At 48.0% G+C, this 6,935-nt stretch overlaps 1 long non-coding RNA gene across 1 annotated transcript in view; it reads left to right on the top strand.

Annotated features, from left to right (window-relative positions):
* The first annotated feature begins 2,409 nt into the window (after positions 1 to 2,409).
* LOC105003578 overlaps positions 2,410 to 6,935 on the top strand; it is a 67,963-nt gene continuing 63,437 nt past the window's right edge. The window contains exon 1 of the long non-coding RNA XR_827127.1: positions 2,410 to 2,488. This is a non-coding gene — a long non-coding RNA (uncharacterized LOC105003578). The remainder of the gene's footprint in view (positions 2,489 to 6,935) is intronic.

Genomic DNA, 6,935 nt, shown 5'->3' with positions numbered 1-6,935 from the left:
CTCGTGTTCACCACATCCTTAGGCAGAAGTTTCCCATCCAGAAAACGGGTCCAGGGCCCGCCTTGGGCAGCAGAGTCCAGGCAGACAGCAGGAGGAACCCAGACTCTGCCATGGCTTTCATGCTCTTCTTGGTTCCCGGTCTGGTCCCCCTCCCTCTCTCAGGAGCAGGGGGCAGGGAGGTGGCCCGAGGGTCCGAGGCCGCGTGGGACTGGGGGACAGGCCCTCCTCTGCCCCAAGGTGGGCCCTCACACCGGCCCTGGCGCACAGCCTCTCTTTCTCAGGAAGACCGAGTTACCAAAACAGATAAATCAACCTGTCAAGAAGAAGCCTTGGAGAAAGAATCTCTCAACTCTCCCAGCCAAGAAGCTCAAAAGGGGAATTGTTCTCAGAGATGAAGGAGGAGACAACAGACACCTTCTTCCCCAGCCCTTTGCCCGCGGGTGCTCCTCCTTCCACGTGTTCCCGGGAGCACCTGTGCCCAGCGTCCCCTCGCCGCCCACTCCATTATGAGAGCTGCCTGCCTGGGACACGAGGCCAAGAGCCACTGTTTGGCCCCGTCCCAGCCCTGACTATGACACCATCTTCTCAGAAACACAGTCTCCTGCCCAATCAAAGGAGGCCTGAGTCCTGAGCCACCCACAGGCCAGTGTGAGAGGGGCTTGGGGGTGGGCATCCCCCTAGGCAGAGCCCTGGTCAGTGTGACCAGAGGGTAGTGGAGACTGGGATGACTGACCACCAGCAGGGCGATGGGAGACCAGAACTTGTGTCTCGGAGATGTGGGGGCGACTTCCTCCTGGAGGGAAGGGGCAGACACCTGGGCTCCCAAACAGCTGTGTTTCCCTGTGCGGTTACTTGACCTCTCTGTGCAGTGATTTCTCCATCTGGAGGATGGGCGCCTTGTGGGATTTTGTGGTGCAGGTTGGATGAGTTCATCTGCATTCCGTGTGCCCCGGTGTGGTCAGCGTGTCGTGAACGTGAGCTGCGATGATGGATTGGAAACCACTCCATGGCACCTTCTCCTCCTTTAACCCTCACCGCAGCTGTGTAAGTGGGCATTAGTGTCCTTGCTCCCCGGGTAAGGAAGCAGAGGCTTGGAGCAGGGCAAAACTGCTGAGGCTTCACAGCGAAGGTCTGTAACCAGTAGAAGGGCTCTTTCTGCCTCCAAACTCTGACAGGTTCTGCTCTGTAAACAGGAGAGGGTGGTGCAGCAGGAGCAGGTGAGGGACAGGAAAGGGTCAGACAGGAGCCCAGCCCCCATCACAGCCCCCTCCCCATGGGGCTGATCACAGCTTTGTCAGAGGGACTGTCACCAGAAGTGGTCCCTGGAGGAGGAGGCAGGGGAAGGAGGAGGAAGGAGGAGGAGTTGGAAGGGAAGGGAAGGCAGGGGGCAGTCAGGGGGAGGGGGAGGCAGGAGAGGAGAAGGAAGTAAACATTGGCTACACTAATGAGCCCCAAACCAAAGGATAGTCTCAGGGTCCCACTGGCAAACCAGGAGTGTGTGGGCTGTGCTTCAAACCATAGCAAGAGGGTGACACCCACCTGCACCCCCTCCCAGGCCCCAAGAAGTGCTGTTGTGAGCAGAAAACGTTCACTGAAAACTGGAAAGATTGCCCAAGAGAGGCTGAATGAGGAGCCCTCTGTGAGCAGAGGACCCAGGGTTGGGGTCCTGGGGAGGCAGGAAGAGGAGGTGGCAGGGATGTGGCTCAGTGACATCTGCTCACACAGGAAAAGTGACTGAGGAGTGTCATCAGGTGGGTGTGCCACGGAACGTCACCAGGTGAGGGGGGCCATGGGGGGTGGCCATCCTTCTAACTTCCTGGGGGAAAAGCTCCTCACTGTCAGGGACATGAAAGAACTGTCAAAGGCCCATGAAACGAGCTGCCTGGATTGTGAAACAGAAAACTCACTGCTGTTTGCTTTGTGACAACATGGAAGCCACAGATGTTCCCTCCAGATGACACCCTGGCGTGACCTCCATCACCTCCTCCACATCACCTGTCCTCCTCTCCTGCTTCTACCCCCACCCTGTTCTGGGGCGGCTGCACCCATGCCTGGGGTTCATGGGTCAGGGGTCACAGGAGGAGATGGGCCAACAGGGAAATCCCACAGGGGAGTAGCAGGCTTCACAGGTCAGAGATCAAAGGTCAGATGGGCAGTTATATTGATTCAAAGACATGTGGTTACTAAAGCTGGAGGCCAAGGACTGGCCAGTCCTTGAGCAAGAAGCCAGGCTCACTGGGAGGAGAGAAGGAGGCCCTTCCACTCAGAGGGCTGACCTTGAGCCAGGCAACGTGCCTGGGCTGCCCTGCCAACAGTGCCATCAGTAGATCCTCCCCTGACCTTGCAGATGAATATCTTTATGCTGACATTGCAGGTGTGGGACTTAGAGAAGTCAGGTGATTCGCCAAAGGTCTCCCTGCTTCTGAGTGGCAGGGCTGGGAACAGCAAGAGCCTGTCTGACCACGCAGGAAGGGGCCGGGTCACAGAGGTGAGTGTGGTCTGTACAGAGTGGGCTCATCTCGGGGAAGGAGGGGCTTGCTGAGGCCTGAAGATGTTAAGGTGTTTATCAGAGGGATATGGAAGCTATTTTGTGTTCTAGACTAGGAATTTCTAAAGATGCACAAATGAGAATTGTTGATCCCAGGGACCAACATAGTTGGAGAGGGAGTAACACATTTGAAGCTCACTACCCTAGACGGTGGTTCAGGCTGAAATTAGAGAAATGCTCCCAAATAAATCTATGGATGGGATATACTGATAGCTTACAGTGTTGGATTCATGATCTTCAAAGAAGAAGATTTAGCTTCGGGACCAGGGACCAGGCTTGATCACTCAAGAGCTTTTGTGTAGCAGAGTTTTATTAAAGTAAAAAAAAAAGGGACAGAGAAAGTCCCTGACATAGACATCAGAAGGGGGGCAGAGAATGCCCGCCCCCAGCTAGTCTTATCAAGGTCTTATATACTTGTTTCAGACCCACTCCCACAACATACATCTTAAATTAACAAGATTAGAAAGAACAGTAGAAAGATCTTACCAGACACACACCCATAATATACATTTTAAGATGACAGGATTAGTCAGAAGGTTCTTGTTAAGGCAAAACATGTCCTCAAGCAAGATACATTGTTATACTGACTGAAAAGTGAAAAGTGAAAGTGAAAGTTGCTCAGTCATGTCCAACTCTTTGCCACCCCATGGACTGTATGGAATTCTCCAGGCCAGAATACTGGAGTGGGTAGCTTTTCTCTTCTCCAGGGGATCTTCCCAACCCAGGGATCAAACCCAGGTCTCCTGCATTGCAGATGGATTCTTTATGAGCTGAGACACAAGGGAAGCCTAAGAATACTGGAGTGGGTAGCCTATCCCTTCTCCAGCATATCTTCCTGACCCAGGATTTGAACTGGGGTCTCCTGCATTGCAGGCGGATTCTTTACCAACTGAGCTATGTTTTATTGACTAAGACAAAGGAATGTAGAAAAGAATTTGTTTCTCCTTTTCTCCTTGAGAGCTCCAGGCCCCTTTCCCCTTCTCAAGGGCTCTGGACCCCTTTCTCCTGAGGAACCCTGGACTTCTTATCAACCTACTATATCTTGCTCAAGGACATGTTTCTCCTCCTTGGGAACCCTGGACTTCTTATCAACCTACCTAGGAACTGACTAGAGAAATTGTAAAGTTTCCATAGCATGATGAGGCTAGGGAGGCAGGGCATGGCAAGCCAAGCTGCTCAATGGGAATGGGATGGCTTTGGGAATTGGTGGGTTTCTCTTTGAAAAGGACAGCTCCTTTTTCCATCTGACAGCATCCGTCCCACTTCTCTGGGGGTAAGAACTCCACCACCACATCCACACACCACTCCTCCCAGCATCTATTATCCTGTCTTCTTCCTCCATTCTCCGACTATGCAGCTCTGTGGGGCTGCCCCTGTCCCTGGATGTAGGGAAAGGATGTGACCCAGGCATGGCCAAACAAAGTGACCATGTTGAGTTCAGGGAAAGGCCTTGGCTCTAATCCAGCCAGAGAGATTCAGGCTCAGTGCTGCAGTGAGAACCACTGGGAAAGGAGCTTTCTGGGCTGGACTTGCGTCTACCAAGACAGGAGATGGAGCTGTTGGGCTGGGGGAGCAGTTAACTCTATGTATGTGCATGTGCGTGTATCATGTGTGTGTAAGGGCATGTGCAGAAGGCAAACTTGTGAATCAGATAAAAGTCAGACCAAATTCACTTAGTCTTTTAGCATTTACTGAAACTTACTCTCACCCAAGGGTTTCCCTGGTGGCTCAGACGGTAAAAAATCTGCCTGCAATGAAGAAGAACTGGGTTCAACTCCCAGGTCAGGGAGATCCCCTGGAGAATGAAATGGCAAGCCACTCCAGTATTCATGCCTAGAGAATTCCATGGACAGAAGAGCCTGGCGGGCTACAGTGCATCGGGTCACAAAGAGCTGGACATGATTGAGTGGCTAACACACATACACACTCTCATCCACACATCACTCCTCCCAGCATCTATTATCCTGTCTTCTTCCAACAGCCCTTCCTCAATACAAGGTGGGCTCCTGGGGCTCCACCCCAGGCCAAGCTAGTCCGTGTTTCTCCTTCCTGTGACCACAGTTGTGGGTGTCGATGTGGGCACACTATCTAAGCTGGACCAACCAGAGGCAATCTTAGGACTCTGATAGGAGTTATTTGAGCAAAAGTTTTCTCTTGCTGGCCTGCTGGCAGCTCTCCTGTCACTCATGAGGAATGATATGTCTGAGAATAGAGCCGAAACAGAAGTGGGTCCAAGAAATAGAAAAAAAGAGAAATTAGCTTCAGCCCTGAGTCAAATTGTGACTAAAGCCAGGATAACCCAGACTTTTCAGTTATATGAGCCAATTAACTTACTTTTACTTAGGTCTGTTTTATGTGGGATTTTCTGTCCCTCACAGTTAAAATACTCCTGAAGAGTCAATTAAGATTCCTATTCTAAGAACTAGAAATAGCTGAATAATCTAGAATTAAACAAGGAGACTGTAAAAAAGTATGATCAAAACATTTAAAAATATAAAATAAGAAAAACAATCATAAAGTGAGACAGAGGTGAACAATAACCAAATAGATCTTGAGAAATAAAAGTGTATTAAATAATATTCACAACTCAATATCTCTCATTTACACAGAGAGAAATAGGGAGATGGTAGAAATCTCCCTGAGATTTCTGAGAAATCTGAGAAAACTCAACAGAAAGAGATAAGAAGAAGAAAAATGTAACAGTGATGTTAAGAGATTGGGAGACAGAATGAAATGTTCCAGATACATATTCTCTCCAGGAGAAGGAAATAGTGAAGAAAGATTGAAGAAGCAAATCAAGTTCCAAAAACTGAAATAATAAGAAATCAACACCCAGGCACATCAATATAAAACTGAAAAAACAGCAGGTGAGGAGACAAAGAAATGAAACAGGAATGCTAACCAGCCTGGCAGTGGGCCACCGGGAAGAAACAAGCGATGTCAGGAGACGACGGGGCAAAGTCACCACGTAACTGGGGAAAGATGAGCTATCCATTTGATCACTGATGTCCAGGTGAACAGTCATTCATGAAAGACGATGAAATAAGACAGTTTTCAGCAAAACCCGAATGTTTACTACTCACAGCCTCCCAGCTAATATTTAATAAAGTATCTTCTCAGTAACAAGAAAAGTGAGTCCAGAAGAAGGGGTGTATGAAAGTAGCAAACTAAGCAAAGAAATTACTAAGCATGTTGGTAAGTCCAAATAAGCATTTATTGTTAAAAAGAATTAATCTGTAGAGAGGGCTTAAAAATGAAGCAGAAGTGAATCAGTATATAGCAATAACATGATAAGTCTTCATTGGCTGATTGAACTTGTGTGTGTGTGATAAGTCGCTTCAGTCACATCCAACTCTTTGCGACCCTATAGACCGTAGCCCACCAGGCTCCTCTGTCCGTGGGATTTTCCAGGCAAGAATACTAAAGTGGGTTGCCATGTCCTCCTCCAGGGTGATTGAAGTTAAATAACTGTAAACTCCATGTAATAGTTGGCTGAAGAATAAAGATGCTGATTAAGCCTTAGGTATGGGTCTTAATATATAGTGTGTTATTGAGCAGACATTTCTCCAAAGAAGACATATAGATGGCCAACACTTGAAAAGATGCTTAACATCGATCATTATCAGAGAAATACAAATCAAAACTATAATGAGATATCTCCTCACACCTGTTAGAATGGCCATTATAAAAACACCTACAGGCAATAATAAATCCCAGAGAAGATGTGGAGAAAAGGAATCTTCCTACCCTGTTGGTGGGAATGTAAATTATTATAACCACTATGGAGAACAGTATTGAAGTTCCTTTAAAAACTAAAAATAAAACTAGCATTTGACCCAGATATCCCACTACTGGGCATATACCCTGAGGAAACCATAATTCAAAGAGACACATGTACCCCAATGTTTATTGCAGCACTATTTACAATAGCCAGGACCTAGAAGCAACCTAGATGACCATCAACAGATGAATGGATAAAGAAAATATGGTACATATACACAATGGAATATTACTCAGCCATAAAAGGAAATGGAATCGGGTCATTTGTGGTGATGTGGATGAAACTAGAGTCTGTCATACAGAGTGAAGTAAGTCAGAAAGAGAAAAACAAATTTCATATATTAATGAATATATGTGGAATCTAGAAAAATGGTACTGAAGAATGTATTTGCAGGGCAGGAATAGAGATGCAGGTACAGAGAATGGACTTGTGGACACAGTGGAGGAAGGAGAGAGTGGGACGAATTGAGAGAATAGCACTCACATATACACACTATCATGTGTAAATTAGATAGCCAAAGGGAAGCTGCCGTAAAGCACAGGAGCTCAGCTTGGTGATGACTTACAAGGGTGGCATAGGGGCGGGGGCAGGAGGGAGGCTCAAGAG

The sequence above is a fragment of the Bison bison genome, unplaced genomic scaffold (genome assembly GCF_000754665.1).
Source record: "Bison bison bison isolate TAMUID 2011002044 unplaced genomic scaffold, Bison_UMD1.0 scf7180017864471, whole genome shotgun sequence".
NCBI classification, from domain to species: domain Eukaryota; kingdom Metazoa; phylum Chordata; class Mammalia; order Artiodactyla; family Bovidae; genus Bison; species Bison bison.
This window is presented reverse-complemented; position numbering and strand designations above follow the sequence as displayed.